The following is a 25,142-nucleotide window of genomic DNA, read 5'->3' as shown; positions in this document are numbered from 1 at the left end:
TTCCCTAATATCAACTTTTTGTCATGTGGAGAATTAAATTAGCTTTCCAACGATACCAATTTCATCCAAATCTGGTACAGGGTGAGAAGTTATGACCGTTTTATTGAAAGTTGTCGGAACCGCCCAGGTGCGATGGACAAGTTGACGGATCATTGGTTTGCGACGGACGGTCGCTCGGACCATCGCAACCAAGTTAGTGACTCCCTCTTCTGGCACAAGTGCGACGGCCAAGATGACAGACCGTCAAGCTAGCGACGGACCGTCGCTAGGACCATCACAACTAAGGCAGTATGGCCTTTTTCTGACCAACGTGCGACAGAAGATCTGACGGACTATCAGACTAGCGACGGACCATCACTCCGACTGTCGTAAATCCCGTTCATTATTTTTAAGTCATTTTAAAAGGACTTTTTGGCCTTTTCCCTTTTTAACACTTAGATATATGCAAAACGAAGCAGATAGCCTCATTATCTCTCAAAACATCCAAGTGCTAGGGTTTCTCTCTCAAGAGAAAATCCAAAACCCTTCTCCAAGAAATTCAAGAAATCACCATAGATTCTACAAATTGAGTTGAGATTTCAGTTTTCCAAGTCCAAGGCTTCAAGAACCCTCTCTCAAAGAGTAAGAGGAAGAGTTTCAAACAAGCTTGTACATCCAATTACACAATCTAAAGTATGTGGGATTTTGAACAAGGATAATCCTTTCACCCTTGTGCCCAAAGACTTATTCTAAACTATAAGTTTTCTCCAATTTATGAGATTTTACATGAAATTGAATGAGGGTTTTTCACCCATTGTTATTGGTTGCAAGCTTTTGATGTTTTCCATGAATTGAAAGTCAAATAGCATGATTTTACATGTTTTCTTAAGAAATTGAAGCTGGGTTTATACCCTATATTGTTATTCCTTGAGAATTTAATGGTTGCTATGCTCTAGAAATTGAAGTATATGAGTACATTAAGACTTTGAGAAAAATTGTAGTAAATTCTAGATTTCTATATGATTTATGAGTCCATATGATATCTAGTATGCATTTGGATAAGTTTTAACTTGAGATTTGATTATGGGTCACTAAGCCCTACTTGAGATTTGCAATTTTTTGATTTGTGCTATAAGCACTCATGATTTGAGTACTTTGAGATTATTGAGAAAGTTTTGACCTTAATGGTCATAGTAGCTTTGAAATCTACTTTACTATGTGAGATTACAGATTTTATAGTTGGGTTCTTTATGAACCACGAGATTATTTTTCAAGTGAATTTCCATAAGATGAGCGTGGCTAACTAAAAAGGAGTAGTATTTAGCTCCGACTTGGGTAAGTTACTATGGTTTTATACCCCAAAACTACGTGCCACCATAGGATTGTGATTTGTGGGCCCGATGCCGAGATAAGTGATCACTGAGTTGAGGTTATACTCCTTGGCAAGAGTATGACGCCTCTCCCTAATGTGAGGTTTCTTCCTTAGGAGGACAAGACGTTGGACTCCATGTAGCTCGCATGGTTTATGTCGGTTAAGAGAACCTTCCTTGAGATAGAATATTTTCCCTAAAGCTTTGAAATAAGTGATTTTCCCTAATAGTAAGATTTCCAAAATAGTTTCTTGAAGTAAAATTTTCCCAAGAAGAAAGTAGTTTTCGCTACTAGTAAGAGTTATAGAATTTTGAGTTCCAAGTTTCTTGAGTTTAAAAGAGTTCTAAGTTCTTGAGCATTAAAGAAATTTTACTCTCCATGAGATATATGCATGAGTTTAAAAGTTTTGTTTAAAGCTTTCTTTAGTCTTCGAGTAATGAGAATAAGAGAAGAGTTCAGATTGTAAAGCTAAAGTATAATGACTCACGAGATTTGTGCTACATGCTTCATTTTACATGATTTATGAGCTTTATATTGTAGACTTATTCAAGCTATGTGAGTCATTCATATTTGCATGCATGATTTGATTAAAGAGTATATATATTATTTTCTGTAAATGCATACACCCCTGTATACTCAGTACATTCCTAAGTGCTGATCCACATAGACGTTTATGTGCTATATTGTCCTGTAATGTAGGTTCAGGTGCTCAGTCCCAGCCTCGTCAGTGATTTTTGAGTACCTTTGTCTACATCCCCACAGTGGTAAGTCCTCGTGGTTCGAGGACCTATCTTTAGACATTTCAGTATTATTAGTAGATATATTATTGCTTTCAGTTTAGTTTGAGTCAGTTGGGGACCTATCCCAGTGGCTCTCTAGTAAACTTGAGTAGTAGAGGCTTTGTCAGACTAGTTATCAGATTGTTAGTATGTTGAGATTTCCAGTTTTGTGGTTGTTTGGACCAAGTAATTTCTTCGTATTTCCTATTATTTGATATGACAGTAGTAGTGTTTTGTTTATTTCATCTTAAATTTAGTTTTTATAGGTAGTAATAGGCTCAAAGGGTTAGCTTAGGGCTACTTGTAGTCTTAAGCACCATGTGACAATCCGGGAGGTAATTGCAGATCGTTATAAACTTGGTATCAAAACCTAAGGTTTAAGGAGTCCTAGGGAGTTTGACAAGCCGCGTTGAGTAGAGTCTTGATCATCGGTGTGTAGCGCGCCACATCTATGAGCAAGAGGCTACAAAACATTTTAGGAAAAAGCTATTTATTTCTTTCAGATTCTATCGTGCCTACAGTTGTCCCTCTTATCTAATAATTTGTGCTCTCCTATTTCAGAAAATGCCTCCCAAAGATCGAAGCCCACAGAAACGATAATGAGCAACCCCAGCCTGTTGATCCCTTGAATGAGACAGTGTTTCATGCTGAGTTTAGGGCGGCCTTTCAGGCGTTAGCCCAAGCAGTCACCGCTAATTTCAGGCCAGTAACCAGGCCGCAGTTGCAAATCAGTAGGGAGGTGATTTAGCTGCTGCTAGGATTTGTGATTTTATACGGATGAATCCGCCAGAGTTTTATGGGTCTAAGGCAGGTGAGGACCCATAGTTATACCTTGAGGAGGTGAGAAAAATCACACATGTGATGCATATTTCTGAGGAAGAAAGTGTTGAGTTGACGTCTTATAGATTAAAAGACATTGCTTATGATTGGGTTGTATCGTGGAGGAAGGGTAGAGGTGAGGATGTTGCTCCTTTGACTTGGCAGGTATTCCAAGATGCATTCTTGGACAAGTTCTTTCCTCTTGAGATAAGGAAAGTGAAGATTGATGAGTTTATGAACTTAAGGTAGGGCTCCATGGCAGGATAGGTCCCATAGAGGGAACCACCCATATTTCCAGAATCGTTCGTCTATGCCATCACCTTCATCAGCTAGTGCTCCCGCACCTAGAGGCAGACATGAGCAAGAGAATCGGTCTTTTATGTCTAGGTCGCAGAACAGTGTAAGTAATAGACCTGGCTACCCTTCTTGTGCTAAGTATGGCAGGGACCATCCTAGTGAGTGTTTAACGAACCAGAGGGGTTGTTTTGGTTGTGGCAATTAGGCTACAAACTTAGAGATTACCCACATGGTAGGCAGGGGAATAGAGATGCCCGACCTCAGGAACAGACTACTAGTGCACCAGCTCCTGTACCCCGTCCCACCTCTGCTCAGGGCGCTTCATCTAACACTACTGGCGGTCAGTGCCAGAATAGATTCTATGCCTTTCCATCTCGTCAAGAGTAGGAGGACTCTCCCAATGTTGTTACTGATATGCTCCGTATCTTCTGCTTTGATGTTTATGTGTTGTTGGACCCCGGGTTGAGTTTCTATTATGTGACCCCACTTGTAGCTATGAATTTCAAAATAAGTCTCGAAAGGATTCCTGATCCTTTCTTAGTTTCCACACCAGTAGGGGAGTGAGTCAATTATTGGTAAGCAAGTGTATAAATATTGTCCTGTTACTGTTCTTCATAGAGTCATATTTGCTGACTTGATAGAGTTAGACATGGTGAATTTTGACCTTATTTTAGGTATGGATTGGTTTCATTCTTGTTATGCATCTATAGACTGTCGTACCCATGTGGTCAAGTTTCAGTTTCCTGATGAACCAGTTTTTGAGTGGTCCAGGAGTTCGGTATCTCCAAGAGTCATTTTATCTCCTATCTCAAGGCCAGAAAGCTAATATCTAAAGATTGCATTTATCACCTAGTTAGAGTCAAAGACACTAAGTCCGAGGCTCCAACTATTCAGTCAGTTAGAATTGTTAATGAGTTTCCTAATGTTTTTCTGGAAGATCTCCCAGGGGTACCTTTCGGTAGAGAGATAGAATTCGGGATTGACCTTTTTCCTGATACTTAGCCTATTTCTATTCCGCCTTATTGTATGGCACCTGCAGAGCTTAAGGAGTTGAAAGAGCAACTCAAAGATCTTTTAGAGAAAGGTTTCATAAGGCTCAGTGTTTCTCCTTGGGGCGCACCTATTTTATTCATGCAAAAGAAAAATAGTTCTTTGCGTATGTGCATTGACTATCGTCAGCTTAATAAGGTCATAGTAAAAAATAAGTGTCTTCTTTCGAGAATTGATGACCTGTTTGATCAGTTGCAAGGTGCAAGTTATATCTCTAAGATAGACCTTTGATCCGGCTATCACCGGTTTAAAGTGAGGGAATGTGATATCCTAAAGACAGTTTTTCGAACCTGCTATGGTCACTTTGAGTTTCTAGTCATGTCTTTCGGGCTAACCGATGCCCTTACAGCCTTTATGGACCTCATGAATCGACTGTTCAAGCAATATCTTGATATGGTTATCATTGTTTTCATAGATGACATCCTTGTGTACTCCCGTACTGAGAACAACCATGTAGATCACCTTAGAATTATCTTGCAAACTCTTAGAGATCACCACTTGTTCACCAAATTCAGTAAGTGTAAATTTTAGCTAAGATCAGTAGCTTTTTTGGGTCATATTGTTTCAGCTGAAGGCATTAGAGTTGATCCCCAAACGACAGAAGCTGTAAGAACTTGGCCTAGACCTATTTCCCCGTCTGACATTAGAAGTTTCTTGGGTCTAGCTGGCTACTACCGCCATTTTTTGAAGGTTTCTCTTCTATTACATCTCCCATAACTCGGTTGACCCAAAAGAAAGTTAAGTTCCAGTGGTTAGATTCCTATAAGAAGAGTTTTCAGGAGTTGAAGACTCGACTTACTTCAACCCTTGTGTTGACTTTGCCTGATGGTATAGATGGTTTTGTGGTGTATTGTGATGCCTGTAGAGTTGTTTTGGGTTGTGTGTTGATATAAATAGGTAAGGTTATAGCCTATGCTCTAGACAGTTGAAGCCGTATGAAAAGAACTACCCAACCCCTGATCTTGATTAGCTGTTGTAGTCTTTGCTTTGAAAATCTGGAGACATTATCTTTATGGTGTCTATGTTGATGTGTTTACTGATCATAAGAGCTTGCAGTATGTGTTTACCCAGAGGGAGTTGAATCTTAGGAAGAAGAAGTGGTTAGAGTTGTTAAAAGACTATGATATGAGTATGTTATATCACCCGGGCAAGGCCAATGTAGTGGTAGATACCCTTAGCAGGTTGTCTATGGGTAGTGTTGCTCATGTTGAGGAAGGTAAGAAAGAGTTAGCCCGTGATGTGCATTTTCTGGCTAGATTGGGTGTTAGGTTGCGGGGAAGTACTTTGGTGCAAAGTAGCACCAAAGTACTTCTGAATCCTCTTTAGTTTCAGAAGTGAAGGAGAAGTAAGACCGAGATCCTAGTTTGGTCAGACTGAAGGAGTCAGTTAAGGACCAAAAGGTAGAGGTTTTCTCCCAAGGGGGAGATGGCGTGTTGAGATTGCAGGGTAGGTTGAATGTTTCATGTGTTGATGATTTTAGGCAGAGGATTATGGCTGAAGCGTATGGCGCATGGTATTCCATTAATCTTGGCGCTACCAAGATGTACCGCAACTTGCGGAAAATCTATTGGTGAAATGGTATGAAGAAGGATATAACTAAGTTTGTAGCAAAGTGTGCAACGTGCCAACAGTTTAAGGTAGAGCATCAAAGACCTGGTGGTGTGATGCAAGAGTTTGGTATACCCACTTAGAAGTGAGAAGGGGTGAATATAGACTTCATGATTGGTTTACCTCTTTCGCTTCGTCATCATGATTATATTTGGGTTGTTGTAGACAGGCTGACTAAGTCCACATATTTCTTGCCCATGCATACATCTTATACAGCTAAGGATTATTCTAGGTTGTACGTCCGAGAGTTTGTCAAGTTGCATAGAGTTCCCTTGTCTATCATTTCGGATAGGGGTACTCAATTTACTTCTCAGTTTTGGAGAGCATTTTAGCAGGGTCTTGGTACCCAAGTTCATTTGAGTTCCACTTTTCATCTGCAGACAGATGGTCAGGCTGAGAGGACCATTCAGACTCTAGAAGATATGTTGAGGGCATGTGCTCTTGATTTCAAAGGTAGTTGGGATGAGCATTTGTCATTGATAGAGTTTCCTTATAACAATAGTTACCATGCTCGCATCGAGATAGCACGATTTGAGACTTTGTATGGTAGAAGATGTAGATTACCCATAGATTGGTTTAAAGTGAGTGAAGCTGCTGTGATTGGGCCTGATGTAGTATTTAAGGCTATGGAGAAAGTTAAGTTGATTAGAGAAAGGTTGAAGATAGCTCAGAGTCATCAAAAGCCATATGTCGATGTGAGGAGAAGAGATCTTGAATTTGAGGTGGGTGATTTGGTATACTTAAAGATTTCACCTATGAAAGGGGTGAAGTGGTTTGGTAAAAAGGGAAATCTTAGTCCCCGTTATGTTGGCCCCTATAGAGTTTTGAGCTTTGTTGGAAAAGTAGACTATGAAGTTGAGTTGCCTGCAGAGTTGTCAGTCATTCATCCTATTTTTCATGCTCCATGCTTAAGAAGAATATTGGTGATTCCGTTGTAGCAGATCCTTTGGAGAGTGCTGATATTCAGAATAGTCTTTCATTCGATGAGATTCCTATTGAGATCCTAGATTTTCAGATCCGTAGACTGAGGAATAAAGAGGTTTCCTTAGTCAAAGTTTTATGGCGGAACCGGTCAGTTGAGGGTGCTACTTAGGAGGCAGAAGCAGACATGCAAACCAAGTACCCGCACCTCTTTTCCCCAAGTTCAAATCAAGCCGAAGGTATTATTCTTCCTTACTTCAGCCCTTCTAAATCTAAAGTTCAGCTATATATCTATTCTTGCATAAGTTCTTACAATTTTCGAAGTATTCAAGAGTTTAGAAAGATTTTGAGCCGTTTAGAAAATTGCTTCAGCTATGTGTACTCAATTTTTCCTGTGTTCTTGGTCTAACAAGTGACATTCGACGACGAATGTTTCCAAGGGGGAGATATTGCAATACCCCAGATTTTTGTTCAAGTCGAGTTTCATCTTTAAGAAGAGTAAAAGCTGACTTCCCAAGTGATAAATATTTCAAAAAATGTAGAATTTCCCTAATATCAACTTTTTTCATGTAGAGAATTGAATTAGCTTTCCAACGATACCAATTTCGTCCAAATTTGGCATCGGGGTGAGAAGTTATGGCCATTTTACTTAGAGTTGTCGGAATCGTCCAGGTGCGACGGACAGGTTGATGGACCATCGAGTTTGCGATGGACCGTCGCCCGGACCATCGCAACTAAGGCAGTGACTCCCTCTTTTGGCCCAAGTGCGACGGCCAAGATGACGGACCGTCAAGCTAGCTATGGATTGTCACTAGGACCGTCGCAACTAAGACAATGTGGCTTTTTTCTGACCAATGTACAACAGACGATCCGACGGACTGTCAGACTTGCGACGGACCGTCACTCCAACCATCTCAAATCTCGTTCATTATTTTTAAGTTGTTTTAAAAGGACTTTTTGGCCTTTTTCCCCTTTTAACACTTAGATATATGTAAAAAAAAAAAACAGATAGCCTCATTATCTCCCAAAACATCCAAGAACTAGGGTTTCTCCCTCAAGAGCAAATCCAAAACCCTTCTCCAAGTGATTCAAGAATTCACCATAGATTCTACAAATTGAGTTGAGATTTGAATTCCTCAAGTCCAAGGCTTCAAGAACCCTCTCTCAAAGAGTAAGAGGAAGAGTTTCAAACAAGCTTGTACATCCAATTATACAATCTAAGGTATGTGGGGTTTTGAACAAGGGTAATCCTTTCACCCTTGTGCCCAAAGACTTATTCTGAACTATAAGTTTTCTGCAATTTATGAGATTTTACATGAAATTGAATTAGGGTATTTCACCCATTGTTATTAGTTGCAAGCTTTTGATGTTTCCCATGAATTAAAAGTCAAATAGCATGATTTTACATGTTTTCTTAAGAAATTGAAGCTGGGTTTATACCCTATATTGTTATTCCTTGAGAATTTAATGGTTGCTATGCTCTAGAAATTGAACTATATGAGTACGTTGAGATTTTGAGATAAATTGCTGTAAATTCTAGATTTCTATATGATTTATGAGTCCATATGATATCTAGTATGCATTTTGATAAGTCTTAACCTAAGATTTGATTATGGGTCATTAATCCCTACTTGAGATTTGCAATTTCATGAACTTTGGTGCTATAAGCACCCATGATTTAAGTACTTTGAGATTATTGAGAAAGTTTTGACCTTAATGGTCATAGTACCTTTGAAATCCACTTTACTACGTGAGATTACAGATTTTATAGTTGGGTTCTTTATGAACCACGAGATTATTTTTAAAGTGAATTTCCATGAGATAAGCGTAGCTAACTAAAAGGGAGTAGTATTTAGCACCGAGTTGGGTAAGTTACTATGATTTCATACCCCAGAACTATGTGCCACCATAAGATTGAGATTTATGGGCCCGAGGCCGGATAAGTGATCACTGAGTTGAGGTTATACTCCTTGGCAAGAGTATGACGCCTCTCCCCAATGTAAGATTTCTTCCTTAGGAGGATAAGACGTTGGACTCCATGTAACTCGCATAGTGTATGTTGGTTAAGAGAACCTCCCTTGAGATAGAATATTTTCCCTAAAGCTTTGAGATAAGTGATTTTCCCTAATAGTAAGATTTCCAAAATAGTTTCTTGAAGTAAAATTTTCCCAAGAAGAAAGTAGTTTTTGCTACTAGTAAGAGTTATAGAATTCCGAGTTCCAAGTTTCTTGAGTTTAAAAGAGTTCTAAGTCCTTGAGCATTAAAGAAGTTTTACTCTCCATGATATATATGCATGAGTTTGAAAGTGTTGTTTAAAGCTTTCTTTAGTCTTCGAGTAATGAGAATAAGAGAAGAGTTCAGATTTTAAAGCTAAAGTATAATGACTCACGAGATTTATGCTAAATGCTTCATTCTACATGATTTATGAGCTTTATATTGTAGACTTATTCAAGCTATGCGAGTCATTCATATTTGCATGCATGATTTGATTTAAGAGTATGGATATTATTTTCTGTAAATGCATATACCCCCATATACTCAGTACATTCCCAAGTGCTGACCCATATATACGTCTATGTGCTACATTGTCTTATAATGTAGGTTCAGGTGCTCAGTCCCAGCCTCGTCAGTGATTTTCGAGTACCCTTGTCTACATCTCCACAGTGGTGAGTCCTCATGGTTTAAGGACCTATCTTCAGATATTTCAGTATTGTTAGTAAACATATTATTGCTTTCACTTCAGTTTGAGTCAGTTGGGGACCTATCCCAATGGCTCTCTAGTAAACTTGAGTAGTAGAGGCTTTGTCAGACAAGTTATCAGATTGTTAGTATGTTGAGATTTCTAGTTTTGTAGTCGTTTGGACCAAGTATTTTCTTCGTATTTTCTATCATTGATATGACAGTGCTAGTTTTTTGTTTATTTTATCTCGAATTGAGTTATTATAGGTAGTAATAGGCTCAAAGGGTTAGCTTGGGGATACTTGTAGCCTTAAGCACCATGTGACATCCCGGGAGGTGATTTTGGGTCGTTATAGTAGGTGTATACAGGGATTGTGCGATGATCCCAGAGGTTTTGTGATGACCTCATGCATCATTATCTTCATGATCATCATCATTATTATATACATTACACTTGCTTTATTCTGCTTATGTTGTGTTGTATTGCCATATTGACTTGTCATCTATGTATTTGTCTTACCTTTATTTACTTGTATTTGATGATCTTGTATCTATATGTTCTCCCTTGTTCTACTTATATGTGACATAACATATACTTGTGTTCTATCTTGGTGTGTTTTGTAATATATGTGATATATTAGAACTCTTAGTGCAAGCGGTGTGGGCTACCATTGTGGAATATTTTCTGATTGCAGGTGATGTGCCCTTAGTGTGTATTTTGTATGCTTTATTTTCTAATTTGCTCAGTCGGCCTATGATACCTACTGAGTACAAATGGTCCGTACTCACTCCTACTGCACCCTTTCGGTGCAGCTTCAGGTTTGGGTACGCCTCAGATTAGTTAATTTTTAGGTGTTTTCAAATTACTTAAGGTAGCGGATGGGCATCCATACATCCGGAGTTCATCTCTATCTTTTTGTATTAGTTATGTATTTATTAGTATTCAGAGACAAATATTATTCCTTTGTGGTTATTTTTCTGATGTATTTGACTTTTGGATTTTAGTAGTAGTTCTTACATTATTGACACCTGGTTTCTGGCATGACTGATATTTTGGATAAGTTCTTTCCACATTGTTATGATTACTTGTATGGTTTGGTTTCGCTTTAGAAGCCTTACCTTGAGCATTTCTGTCCTTTTTTTTTCTTTTTTGTAGACTTACTTGTCAAGTTACGCCGCGACAAGTGCCATCATGACCCTTATTTTTGGTTCATGAAAAATTGGTATCATAGCAGACAAGTTTTATTAGTCTCAATGATATAAGAAAAAGATGTCTAATAGAGTTTCGAGGATCGATACATAGATGTCTGTATCTATCTTCGAGAGACTATAGGACGTCTTTAGGAAACTTCCCTCATTTTATTCTTTATCATGCAAAGTTCTTTCATGCCATGTGTTTTGAGTGTGTTTCACTCTTTTTGTACGGATGGTATTACTTATATGACCTATCAGTTGAGAGATAGTGCTAGAGATTAGTGGAGGTTATTTGTGAGCTGTAGACATTGTGATTCTCCTGAGATGACTTGGGATTAGTTTGTTGATGCTTTATTGGAGAGATTTGTGCCTTTCAATTTGAGAGATAGTATGAGAGACGAGTTTGATCATTTGGAGCAGGGCTCCATGATAGTTGTAGAGTATAAAGCACGCTTCTATGCCCTGTCTAGATATTCATATGATAGCATTTCCATCGAGTCTGAGAAGGTTTGAAAGTTTGTGAAGGGTTTGAAGGTTTTTATTTTTGTTTGCTACATCTCAAATAGTTATTTTGGGGATTCTTTTCAAAGTATTATGGATCATGCTAACATAACAGGGGATATTCTTAGTACATCTCAGGGAGGCACCAAGAAGGCACGATGTTTTGGTGAGTTCAGGAGTCAGACCTATTGAGGTAGAGATTTTAGAGGTTCTTGTGGATACTATGGTAGGCCAGTGCAGGTGACTTTATAGAGTTCAGGTGGTGGATATTCTAAATCAGTAGTTTAGGATGACCGTTTTGGCCCAAATATACCTTCTTCTGTTGAGATTGGTCGTAGAGGTTGCTATGTGTGTGATGAGATTAGCCATGTGGCCAAGGACTGTTCTCGTCGTGTGTTTAGAGCTACTCCTATTTAATCTGTGAGAGGTAGAAGTCTACTAAAGGTGCGAGAGGTAGAGATGGTAGAGCCCGTGGTGGTGGTCGTGGGGCTACTCAGCCAGTTAGTAGTCGTGGACAGTGTTATGTTATACCAGCCAGACCTGAGGTAGAGGCTTCAGATGTTGTGACCATAGGTATCTTCCTCGTTTGTTTTAGACTTGCATCTGCGTTATTTGATCCCAAATTGACTTTCTTCTATGTGTTTGTGTATTTTGCTTCGGGTTTTCATTCTACTAGTGAGCCTCTTGCCCTGCCTATTATTGTATCTACCCCGGTAGGTGATTTTTGAATGGTGGATCGGATGTACCGATCTTGTGTTGTGACTTTTTTCAGGCATGAGACTTTGGTAGATTTGCTTGTATTAGATATGATTGACTTTGATGTTATTTTGGGTATGGATTGGTTGGCTTATTATCATGTTGTCTTAGATTGTTTTGATAAGATTATGACTTTAGCTTTGTCGGGTGTGCCAAGGATAGCTTGGAAGAGTGCACTTCATTTGAGCCCTAAGAGGATTATATCTTATCACTCCCAGAAATTAGGTCTATGACAACGAACTTTTTTACGATGATTACAAAAGTATTGCTATAGAATATCTATAGCAACACTTTCAACTGTTGCCAAAAATAATAGTTCTATTAGCACTATAACTATTACTATTGAAAATGAACCGTTGCAATTGATATATGTATAGCAACGCTTTATAAAACCATTGCCATAGAAGTAACTATGGCAAGAAAAAATTATCTATTGCATTGCTTTTTAATTTTCCTCCACAATATTTCACATAAGTCAGCCCAAAAAAATTTCTGACTAGAAAATATCAAAAATCCCTCATTCTTTCTTAGCGAAAAACTTACTCCATTTCTCAATGTAACTCCAATTGCAAAAAGTGGATTGAAACCCCATTTCTCCTCAATCATAAATCTAGATTTTGTAGCTCCAATTTTCTGGAAATAGAGTAAAGGAGATGGATCGAAAACCCATTACCTAGAAATCAAAAACCCATTTCTCGTCAATCATAAATCTAGATTTTGTTGCTCCAATTGCCTGGAAATTGAGTAAAGGAGATGGATTGAAAACCCATTTCCTAGAAATCAAAAATCCATTTCTCCTCAATCTATTAGGCTTGCTGTACTTTGCATTATTGTTGTTTGGTTCGCTTGTTGTAATCGAAAACCCATTTCTCCTATTGCATTCTTGTTGTTGACCAGTAGAAAGAAGACGAAAAAGTTAACGGCTATCGGAGCTCCGGCGAGTCGGCTTTCTGCATTTTTAAGCATTGTTGTTTCAGAATTTAAGGATTTTAAGGTTAGTTTATTCTTTTAATTAACGATTTGACCTAATTTAAGTTTTTTAATTTAGAAGCTCAGTGTCTATTTTAGCTTCCGTAAACCTGCAATAGTTTACCTAGATTTTAGCTTCTGTAAACCCATAATGGCGTACCTATATTGGTCTGGCTAAGATGAGTAGTCGTTTAAAAGCTTAAAAATTGAGTCCCTAGGTAATAAGGTAATTTGTGTTTCACTTTGATGGTCTCTACTGGCTATCTGTATTGTTTGTGTTTCAAATTTTCCGAGTTGTTGTTAACCCAATTGGAATTTGCTTCTTTCCAAATAACATTGCTTGTGATCTATTGGTTCATTAGTTTGCACAAACTAGTTAATGATATATTTTTATAAACAGTTCGCTCACTGTTTGTCATACTACAATATGTCTTGTTTCCATATTACTAGCTGTTGTATTTGTCTAATGGTTCCATTGCTTTTAGCAACACTTTATGGTGTACGTAGATGGCTGGTAAGAAACCAAGAACATCAAATGATGTAGATATATATGTCCTGTATAAGTAATTGGATGGAACTTCATGCCCTATATGCATGGATCATCCACACAATGTCGTTCTTCTCATTTGTAGCTATCATGATCAGGGATGTCGGCCATACCTTTGTGATACAAGTTATAGGTATTCAAATTATCTGAATTGTTTAAAAAAACTCAGATCCGAAAATAGAGAAAATACTCATAATATGGGATAGGGAAACCTGGACCCATCGAGCACTTTTTAATGGTAAGCAAATATTTTATTTGATACCAAGGAAATAGTTACAAAGCCAAATGGGTCAGACCACCCATTTCTCTACTTTTTCTAACCATAACTGATCTATACTGGTACTAGACAGATTCAAACAGTATAGAAAAACCTATTCTAATAGTCGTATTTGATCTATACAGTTGTCCCTCTAAGGCACACCTTGCAGTTGTCCCTCTATGTCCTTAGACTTTATCTCTTGGTGAAACACTTGGAGTTGGGAGATTTCAAAATAGAAATTGATATATCTCCTGTATAGTAGCCTGCATCACACTCTGAACATCAAGAAAAGTTTTCAGTTCTTTTGTTGTAGTCTTCACATTGCTCTGAGGTGGTTTGTCCTACCGGTTCCCCTTTTATTCCTTTAATGATCAAATTAATGGCCAGCGATGGAAGATAGTCAATTTCCTCTACCTGTTGTTTCTATGATGCAATGGATATAGTTTGGTGATGTCAGATCTCAGAGTAAGAGTAATAGTGATTTCAGAGAATGTATGTAATTTAAAGAAGCAGGAAGGTGATTGGATCCTTAAAATTGACATAGCTTAACAAGAAGATAGGTTGGAGGTACGATTTCTACAAGGCATCTTTCTTTTTTATTTATATAATGGGTTAGTCCATCTTCTTTATCTTTTGTGAGTTCTTTTTGGTGAATTGGGCTGGTTGTTCTACAGCAGCGGGCTAGTAATTTTAAGTGGTGGGTGTTAAATCTCAAAGTGTTCAGCCAATATCTTTGTATGTTACAAGTAGTAATCTGATATAAAATGATCATGTTTTGGTAAACAAAACAAGCTGTAATGAAGGTCCAACATTTAATTGTTGGTATATAATCAAGTAGCTTCTAATAATTGGGCTGCTGGTAATGTTAACACATCTATGTACACATCCAATTCATAACTTGGGAATTTTGTAAAAAAAATTAATTATATCTTAAAGTTACATAACTTAGAAATTTTGTGTCAATTCAATGATTCTATGTTATATTCTCATTACAGGCTCAACCTTTCAAGTTCATTCAGTAAAGTCTCCAAAGTATCTGACTTTCATCTTGTATAATAGTAGATGAGTATAAAATGACTTTTTCTTGTTTATACGAAAAAATAAGACCAATGTAGAATCACATACTTTTGTCATGTATTGAATGTATGATAATGGTGGTAGAGCAAATGTTATTTGGCCAAATCAATCTATGAAGCATGACTGCTTTACATTGTTGATCAATCTTTGTACACTACTTTACATACTAGTGGGAGGTAATATCTACATAGGTCCTTGTGTTATGGTAAACAACCTTCTCTATCACACTTGAGGGTTATTGGTTCCTTGTGTTTTGCTACAGTACTCACATAAAAGGACAAATTAAGTCCAAGAGCAGTTAAAGTAGTACCATTTGAGTATAGTCCCACTCAAAAGGGTTATAAGCTATATGATCTTGACAATAGGTCAATTTTTGTTAGTAGAGATTTGGTCTTCATGGAGAAAGTATTTTATTTTAAAGCAAGTGTTGCGAATCAACTGAGTTATTTGAAGACACAAGATTTGTTTTGTTATGATGACCTTGTTGATGATTCTGGTATTGTAAGACCTGTTGATCAGAATGAGCATCTAGTATTCTAAGATGGCACTCATTTTGATATCAAATATTTTTGTTAGGGTAACTCTTTGTTTGATCAACAAGCCTTATAATACCAGAATGCCCAATTCCAGCTTCTGAAATGTCCAAGTCCCAACTCATTCTTATCAAGCCACTTCAACATGTATTTCTTCAAACTATGAATCATTTTATTTTCAAGTTGGACAACTTGTTTAGGTCCTCAGTTGTATATATCTACATTGTAGACTCAAGCTGGCTGGTAAAAGAACAAGACTAATGTTGATATATTTTATTATCGGTAATTGTTAAGGTGCATTATAGGTTTAAGTGTGTCAAAGATTTATTCAAGCACTTGGTCAGTAGAAGGAGATGTGCTGCTGGTAGTTTTCTTGTTTTTTGAATTAAACCATTGATTTAGCTGGTATAGTTCCATGTTTCAGGAAAAAAGGGACTCCATAAAGTGACCATACCGTATATTGTTGCAAAAATGAGTTAATACTGTTTCTTGAACATCTAATTGGTGTCTTTCTTTTGTGCAGAAAAGTGATAGAGGTCCAGCAAATATGATTGGTTTTCAAAGAGAAGTTGTGTTATATCATCTGTAGAATTCTTGTGCTTGAATAATCGATATAATATATCGTGCACAGAATTTCTTTGGTTATTCAGTGAATTGTGTGGATTAGAAAGCTAATTTCAGTGAAACTTCAAGAGTCTTGGTCAAGCTTGAGCTTGCTGCATGCTCCTATGATACATAAACTGAAATTATTATGGATTTCTATGATTTTTTATGGTATATTGTGTACATTATTTCTTAATCTGTACCAAGACACTTGTTTTCTAAGTGCTTTATTGTATACAGATTTATGTTTTTAACTCTTTGGATTGAGAGATAATCGAAAAGGCAAAACAAGAGTTTTAGGTTCTGGCCGTTGAACTTTTATCTCTATCTCAGGTACAATGATCACTTACCTACTGTAATCAGTGGGTATTGGTTGTTTGTTATCTATATTTCTCTCTTTATGTACTGTTGGAGGATACGCTGCTAAATAAATCCAAGAGAATGGAAGAATGTCTATTGCATTTTGTGCAAAATATGAAAGGATTATTAAATTAGTGATCTTCATAGGTGAGTTTAAACATAATTAATCAGTAGACACTAGGTATACTGTTAGACTATAGGGATAATGATTATTTGGTTTGAGCCAATCTAGTTTTATCTTTCTGACAGTTATTAAATAGGTGCTGCTATTTCTATTTTATTGCTCTACCGTATGTATATGTTCAGTGTTGCAAGATATAAATTGATTACCTTGTTCTTATTGGGGACATGACTTTGGATAGGAGAGGTTGGAGTTGTGTCCTAAGCGATGTTTCTTTTCCTATACTAGTTGATAACGCTCAACTTACACATCAATTTAAGTGAAAGACGGTTGTCGTCAATATATTTACCCAACATTGGAGTCGGGGTCGAATCCACGAGGAACAATGTGAGTGGCAATCAAGTTACTTCTAAATAATAGAAACAAGTAAAATCCAAATCAATTTTACTAGAAGGTAAAACTGGTGGAGATAGGTATCTACACTAACGTTTATGTTTGGGTTTTTCTAGTATAAATTTGTGGCTACGAATAATTAGAGTTTTAACAGGTATGCAGGGATCTTGGGATTATACACTACTAAGGGAGTGATATGTGGGTGTTAGCAATCAACATCAATTTAGTAAGTCAAATATGGATAGGTTTGCTTATAGATTTTGATGCTAGTCTTTCAACAAAACATCAAATTTTCACCCATTGATTCTTTCGAATACCTAATAGGTGTGCTCAATAATTTGTAAGCACAACCTTAATCTAGGCATCCCTGTTTCTAGGATGATACTTATGGTATAGTCAATCTCGCATTCACCCTTATGTCTAAGATAGTGAAAATTTAGCAAACTACATATACAATTATCTATCATTGCTTTGGTCTCCACATCCCTCTTTCAAGGATGATATGGATTCCTAAACTTCACCCAAAACCCTTCTTTCGAAGATGGTTTTTGGTTTTCTAGAGCATGGAGATTTCACTCATCATACCCTTATGGGTATTTCGGTCTTTCACCCATCAAACCCCAACCAAGTTAGCATAGCAATGATAAAACCCATAAACATGAACTACTAAATAGAAGTTAATCAATAACAACCCATACACACTTTTAACCCCTATTCACACATAACTCCAAGAGGGAGATCTAGCTACACATAAGATAAATAAGCATAGATATACCCATAATCTCTATTGAAGTGATTTATTGAAGCTTAAATGAATGTTACTTCAAACTTGACACTCCCACAAATCAGCAATGGAAGTGAGCTAATCTTCCACTTAGAAAGTCTCCAATGTATTCTTTACCAAAAAATTGTACAATATTTTATTCTCCAAAAATGGAGGCTATGAATTCAAGAGCTAAACCTAAAAAAAAAATTAGGATCATTCACGTGCATTTTCAGTTTTGCCCTTGGACTTATTTCTTCGCTAAGTCGCAATCGCGCGGGTCGGGCTATGACCGCGGTAACGCGACCGCGGGTAACATCTGCAATTGCGGTTGAATGAATTTTACTTGACTACTGCGATTGTGGTCAACAGACCACGACCACGATACCTAAGGCCTTTCTGGTCCAAGTCTTCAGCTGCACTTTTCCTGCTCCTTTTTGATAATTTTCGGCTCTAATCCTCATCTTTTGATCTCCTCAACTCTATGCCTGCAAAGAGTGGATATTAGTGCATTTTGTCACCAATATGTCTCATTCATTCAAAATAAGGTAATGTGCATAAATATTTAGTGAGAGTGAGTGGTAAAATCATCATTCATCAACACCCCCAGCTTAAAGCATTGCTTGTCCCCAAGAAACACTACCTCTTACCATGAGACAATAATTCTCTATGCCTAAACTTTATACTTTAAAGCTCACAATGATTTCAACTTTAGTCGCAACCACAAGTAGCTCATTGCACACGGGCTAAGCTAATTTCCACTACACCCCTCATCATAAGATGCAACATTCAAGGATATATAGGGCTTTAAAAAGCAACTAAGCAATAACAACCAATACTCTAGAGGTGGCTTCCTCTAGACCATAACTTAGCTATACTTCATTTGCCTTATTCTTTGGCAGGTGACAAAATGACCTACTCAAACTTGTTTCTGTAATACCCCGGGAAATTTTACGTGTAGGAAAAAGTACTGAGGACTGGCGTATTTTTGCTCCAACTTTAAACGATATAACTCCTTGTACATAATGATCTGGGTGATCTACTATATATCAACGGAAAGCTCTGTGAGTCCTCTTTCTAATGAAATTGGTTTCATCCAATTTGAATATCGGAGTAAAACGTTATGGTTGATCTACTTTAGACTATCAAAACAGTCCACCAAAGGACAGATTCGAGAATTTTTTTGATTTTTAGGGGCGTTTTGGTCATTCCCCCTCACCCAAAATCCGTTCAAACCCTATATTAAAGCCTATTAGAAGCATTATATGTTATATTTCATCAAACTCCCTCAAAAAGAAAATCCTAAGCTCCTACATCCAACTTCAAGAACCTCCAAAGTTCACCATTAATTCTGCAAATTTATTCAAGATTCCAAGTTCCTAGTTCAAGAACTCCAAGAAGCATCATTCAAAGGCACGATTAACATCTCAAAAATGAGTATCGATCTAAAGTTCATCATTCAAGTTATGTGGGGTTTTTCAACAAGAACTCTTTTTCGTTCTTGTGCCCAAAAGTAATTTTCTTTACAAAGGCATGATTTTTATTTGATTTTTACGAATTTGAAGCATGAACCCATATCTTATGATGATTATTATGAAATCTTGATGTTTATGATTTTGAAAGATGAATTTACATGTGTGGAGTTATAAAACATGAATCTTGAACGATATTTATCATGATTTTGATATTTGGGTCGTGAATCCCTATTGGAAATTGTGTTTTTTTTAGAAAGTGTGTGTTATAAGCACGTTGATGTTGAATATTTGAAATATTTTGAATGATTTGACCTTTTGGTCTTAATGGAGTTGTTTTGAACTCGAGTGTGAAAGAAATCCACAACGTGGTTGATTTTGATAGATGAGAAGCATAATGGCTCCCGATGTATATTTATATATTACTGAAATTGTTTTGTTGTGGATTGTCTTTGAAATGATCTGAGCTAAGTTCGGGAGAAATCTTTAGCACCGAGTGGGAGATATAAAGCAACCTTACTTCCCTAGAACTACGTGCCCCCGTAGGAGTGAGCCTGAGGCTGATTTATATAGTGATCACTAGTTTGTATGGATTTGATATCGATAGTCCTACTCCGATGGCAAGAATAGGACGGCTCTCCCCAACGTGGGTTGTACGTTGGACTCCATGTAGCTCACATGGTTTATGTCGGTTATAGGATCTCCCAGTGTGTGTGTTTCCTTGTGTCTATGGTGAATGGTGAAGTGATTTGAAAGTGGAATTGTGAAAGTTATTCTTTCGAAAGATTTAAATGATATTTACATTATGAGAATTGATATTCTTGATGAACTGAAAGTGATTGACAAATTATATGATGACTCACATGTGTTATTGTACTTACTTCATTCTCTCATTATTATGATGATTTTCTTCGGGCTATGTGTCTTTTATACATCCTACATATTTCTTATAAATATTTATGATGATGTTTATACAACTGCATACACCTCATATACTCGGTTCCTTTCCATGGTACTGACCCACATCTTCGGATGTGGGCTGGATTTTTTCGAAATGTAGGTTCAGGTGCTCAGTTCCAGGTTCGACAGTGATTCTTCGGACACATTGTTCTACATCCTCTGTTGTAGTGAGTCCTCATGTTCCGAGGACGTGATGTCTGATGTTGGTTTCACGGAATTGTTTACATTTGATAACTGAGTATGAGTCAGTTGTGGCATGTCTCAATGGCTCGCTGGTTTTATTGATTTTCTTAGAGGCTTGTCAGATTAGTAGAGATGTTAGGAGTTGACTAATAAGTTGTATTTTGTTATCTTTCTGAAATTTTTTTATTCTTGGATGATGATTATTCTGTTGATATTTGAGGGTTATTTATTAAAACCCCGTTGATTTGTGTTGAACTGAATGAAAATGGCTCAAAGGGTTAGCTTGGGGCTACTCGTAGCCTCAAGCACCGTGTGACGCTTTGGGACCTATTTTTTGGAGCGTTACAGTTTCACATACCAATCCTCACTAGAAAGAAAACTCCATACACCAAGCTACCAAAAATGCAACAAGGAGTTTTAAGTGCAGAACTCTCTCTTTCTCAAAAGAAATCTCTATGCAACAAGTGTCATACCATAAGCTTGCCCCTATTTTCAATTGTCACTATGAAAAAAGTACATGGTTGAAGATCTTAAAGGACTTTCTAAACTTGAAACGTAGGTTCGGGTTAGGGTAGGATATCATTTGGGAATAACATGACTACACCCTTCCTGGAACATCTACAACACACTTTTTCAATCCTTCTTTTTTAGTCGGGGCTATTCTTCTTTATTTTCTTTCTTTTCCTATGCCTACTTAGTTTCCTTTGTTCACTAGTATTTTTTCATTTCTTTTTCTTGTAACTTAGATGCAATTCACTCCTTTTATCAACTCATTCATTTTCTACATATTTATTTTCAAAGTTTAGGCTCATAAAGAATTTCATTAATAATTTTGTGGCTTCACACTTTCTTCCATCAACCTTTACCAATCCCAACTTAGGATTTTAGCCTCAAGTTACCTTTTCAAGTTCAAGGAGGGTTTGGTTCAAAAGAGGGATAAAAAGAATGGATCACGGGTTGTGATGAGTTTGCCAAAGAAGTGTCCAAAGGCTCAAAGTGGATACTAGGGATTATAATTATGCATGGGTAGGCGTTTAGGCTAGAGTGGGTTCCAAAATCATTAAGGTAACCTAAGATCATTTCTCCAACCACATTTAATCAAAAGTACTTTTGAAAGATTAACGGAGTAAGTTCTAGATAATGCAAGTGTACAAGAGATGAATACCAAAATCTCACCACACATGGCATGAAAATTTGCCAAGGAGGCTCAAATGTCCCCCGTGAGAGACAAAATAGGAGTATCTATTACTATTCATAAGTCAAAATTTATAAAGCCAAAAAAAGAGAAAAAGTTTTGTTACAACATTGGTCACGTCCATGCCTTTGATTTTTAAAATTTTTTGGATAGAGGGGGTTGTCCATTTTGCATTACCCTCTCGCATAATTTTCTAAACTATGGCTACAACCAAATCCTTAGTCTCACATTTAGGCTCAAAACGGGCAAACTACTCATATGGCTAGTTAGACTTCGCCAACGGTGTACAAAGTGACCCAACTTTACAACATACAATGCCACAGGTACTCAGACTTTCCTTGCATTTTTGACATTTGTGCTATGGGTACTCACATCTATGTCTCAAACCCAAACACGACGCTTTACCCTTAAGAATGTCCTCACTCAATCCATCACAGGGAAAAACTTGTCGTGCATCATCAAAATCAAAATAAAAGCTAAAATAAAAAGATAAAAACTAAAATCAAAAGAAAAACATGATAATCCATGAAATGTGGGAACCAATCGGGTGCCCAAAATGTAGCATTTCAAAAAAAAAAAATTAAAACAATTTCCAAAGCATCCCAAAACAATCACCAACATAATTATTTGGCAAACAACACAAAAAACAATACATATCCGGGGGTACCCCCAACTAAGAGAATGTAGTGTCCATCCATGAATATGTATCAAGAGCTATCTTCTCCTACTGAATCGATATCATCACTACTAGCATCATCAACTGACCACTTCGTATGGGCCTCATCCTCACTATCCAATCTTGGTGAAGGTACTGGTCGGTTAGGTTTGGCACCTTGAAGATGCCCTTCACCCTTTTCCACAGCATTCTAAAAAACTTCTCTCTCTTCTTCCATCTCTTCACCATCTTCTCATGCAAATCCTTGAGGTCTCTATAAGATATGGCTAAGGCCAAATAGTCTCTCTCCAGACTAGCTACTGTGGCACCCTGATTCTGCTGCTCCACCATATACTTTTTATAATCTGACTGTGCTACATATAAATGACGAGTAGTGGAGGGCTATCTCAGTCCCTGAGGTAGTTTGGAAAATAGTTCTCTCACCCCTGCATCTGCATAGAGATGTCATCGAAAGCAGTGGTTGATGAGGACCTGAAAGAGTCTGTGTCCTCTTGGATTGATTTGCTCGTGTCCATTTTCTTCTTCTTACCCTGACTTGGGGCATCCTCACCTCTGAATTTGAGTGGACAGATGAGGGATCCTGGACGCCCCCAAGTATCTACAACATACTCTTCCACTTCTGCCCTCTTGCAAAGCTCAGGGAGAAGGGAAGGAAAAGAAGATGTGTACCTCCATGAATTTGGAAATACCTTCACTCCGAAAAAACAATATTGCCTACATTGAGAGCGATGGCAGATAGGATACAAGCCACCATCTAAGCTCACAAATCGATGAAAATGGTCATATAGATGCATGGCGATACTCGGCTGCATATAATATTTAGCCAAAGCTTGGCTTCTGCTGTGAAGTCATTCATTACAATATCTCTCTTAGTGATAGACCAGGGAACTGCTTTTCCAGGACATAAAATTTTTGCCAACCAGGTCCCTGGCTCACGTGCCCTTGCCTGGAACTGCCTCATGTCTGCATCTGGGAGCCCATACACCACATTAATCTACTCCACTCTGAAGTTCACTTGCTTACCCTAAATTTTCATCACTGGGTTTGTGAGAGAAACTACGCTTAGGTTTGCTAAGAACTCATGTACCTACTGGTCATTATCATAGTAGGGTTTCGGGGCAAAACACATCCACCAGGTTGTAGTGAGTCTAGCATGGAATTCTGGGAGCTTCTCCTCTTCCTTGTCTAAGATAATACCCTTTACAGGGAGTAGCTCCGTCCTGTGGAAATCTTCATAGTAAAGGTGCTGGCATTGTGCGACCATATATTGGGTATCATCAAAATCTCCCATTTTTGAAGCTGAGAACCTATAAGCAATGCAGCTTAGGCCAGTATTAGTATCATTACACCAAAAACATACTAGAACAAATAGGTAAACTCTTGTGGTAGTATTATGTGAGGTTTTGGGTGTATCAGAGTATGTGCAAAAGTTTTAAAGTCTACCAAAATCTTCCCTTAGGTATGGCGATCGCGGAGTGTTGACCGCGATAGCAGTGTCACGATCGCTGTCATCGAGACCGCGATCACGGTACCTGATACCAGGTTAGACATTTTCTGCATGGTGTTTAAAATGCAATTTTAACCCCTAATCCCTCATTTCAACTAGGCATGACAAGATTATAAGCAGAGAATTTCAAGCCTAGAGTGTGTGAACACAGCCTCAAACTTAGAGAAATTGAACATTTAATTCATAGGTGAATTTAATCGCACACATGGCGTACACTTCAATTTAAACGGTTTAAGGCTTAATTTTGGGTACTCAAGACTTCCCCAAGAGTATGTACACTAACTACAACAGCTAACCATAGCACAATAACAACTAAGAATGAATTTCGTAATGAAAACATTATTTCAGGCCATTTTTATACATTACGAGTTCAAAGCATGCAATTATATCAAAACCGAGGAGATTTAGACAACTTACCAACTTATATGATGCAAGGGTTGAATTGGAACTTGGATATGGAATGTAATGCCAAAAATTAGGGAGAATTTTAAGAGAAATTTGAGAGAGAAGTGTGGAAAGAAATGGCATTTGGATGGTCACTTAAACTAATTTGACAACGATTGCGGTCCTTGTTCCATAATCGCAGTCATGAGGCCTCCGCGATCGTGTTGGCATGGACCGTGATTGCGGTAACTGAGATCACGCAACCGGGTTTCCTGCACTTCTTGTTCAATCCAAACTTGCCAATTTCACACATTCCTTTTTCAAATTCAATCAAAATTCCTCTTAGCACCAACGCTTCATGGATTATGCTTGCAAAACAACAAAAATGAAATCTACTTTACATGCATAAATCAAAAAGGATATGCGCCACTAGTTGTGGCGTGATGGGTTGCCTCCCATCGAGCGCTTAGTTTAACGTCATGGCACGAAGCCTCCATTGCTTCTTTTTATGTTTCTACTTAGAAGATTTGAATCTCCGTCCCAACTTTCATTCACTATGCAATGAGTGGGGGAGGGATAGAGGATTCAAATCTTTCAAGATGAAACTTGGAAGATATGAGGACATGGCGAGCATGATTGGATCTCGCCATTTTAAAGATTTGAACCTTTTACCCAACTTGATGTTGAACTTTCAGTTTGGCTCCTTAGGTAAAAGTGGGCACATCAATAGGCCATTCCTTGTACATAGGAAGCTGTGTCCCTTGGCCATTGATTGATGGGGTTCCATAGGCTCTTTTGGAATGCCAAATTCCAAAATATAAGAGTCGAACTCCTTCTCCCCACAATCCACTATTTGTTCGGAGGAATGGATCCTCATCACATCTTCTAAGCATAATCTTAAAAAGTTGTTTGAACGAGGTCCAACCCTTAATTTTGGGTTAGTCTCCTCCAAAGCATCTTCACCCCCGAAATGAACTAGAGTCATCATAAGAGATTTGCCTGAATTCTTCGTTTGACTTTAGTACCTTTTCTTTTATTGTGGATTTTTATTTCTTATATGATTCGGTGGATTGGGAAGTTACCGAGGAGTCTTTGCTACCAAGCCCATCATTATAGCTTGATTTCTCTTCTCTATAAATCTCCTCTTGGGAAATAGGCATGTTTGTGTGATTTTCAAGAATTATAT

The 25,142-nt window shown here is 37.7% G+C and overlaps 1 long non-coding RNA gene across 1 annotated transcript; it reads left to right on the top strand.

The window, feature by feature from the left end:
• The first annotated feature begins 12,254 nt into the window (after nt 1-12,254).
• LOC107851605 lies at nt 12,255-16,246 on the top strand. Its single transcript, XR_001669079.2, has 2 exons — nt 12,255-12,948; nt 15,863-16,246. It is a non-coding gene; the product is annotated as an uncharacterized LOC107851605 (long non-coding RNA).
• Nucleotides 16,247-25,142: the final 8,896 nt, after the last annotated feature.

The sequence above is a fragment of the Capsicum annuum genome, chromosome 12 (genome assembly GCF_002878395.1).
Source record: "Capsicum annuum cultivar UCD-10X-F1 chromosome 12, UCD10Xv1.1, whole genome shotgun sequence".
Classification (NCBI taxonomy): domain Eukaryota; kingdom Viridiplantae; phylum Streptophyta; class Magnoliopsida; order Solanales; family Solanaceae; genus Capsicum; species Capsicum annuum.
Note: the sequence above shows the minus strand (reverse complement) of the source record. Positions and strands in the feature narration are given on the sequence as shown.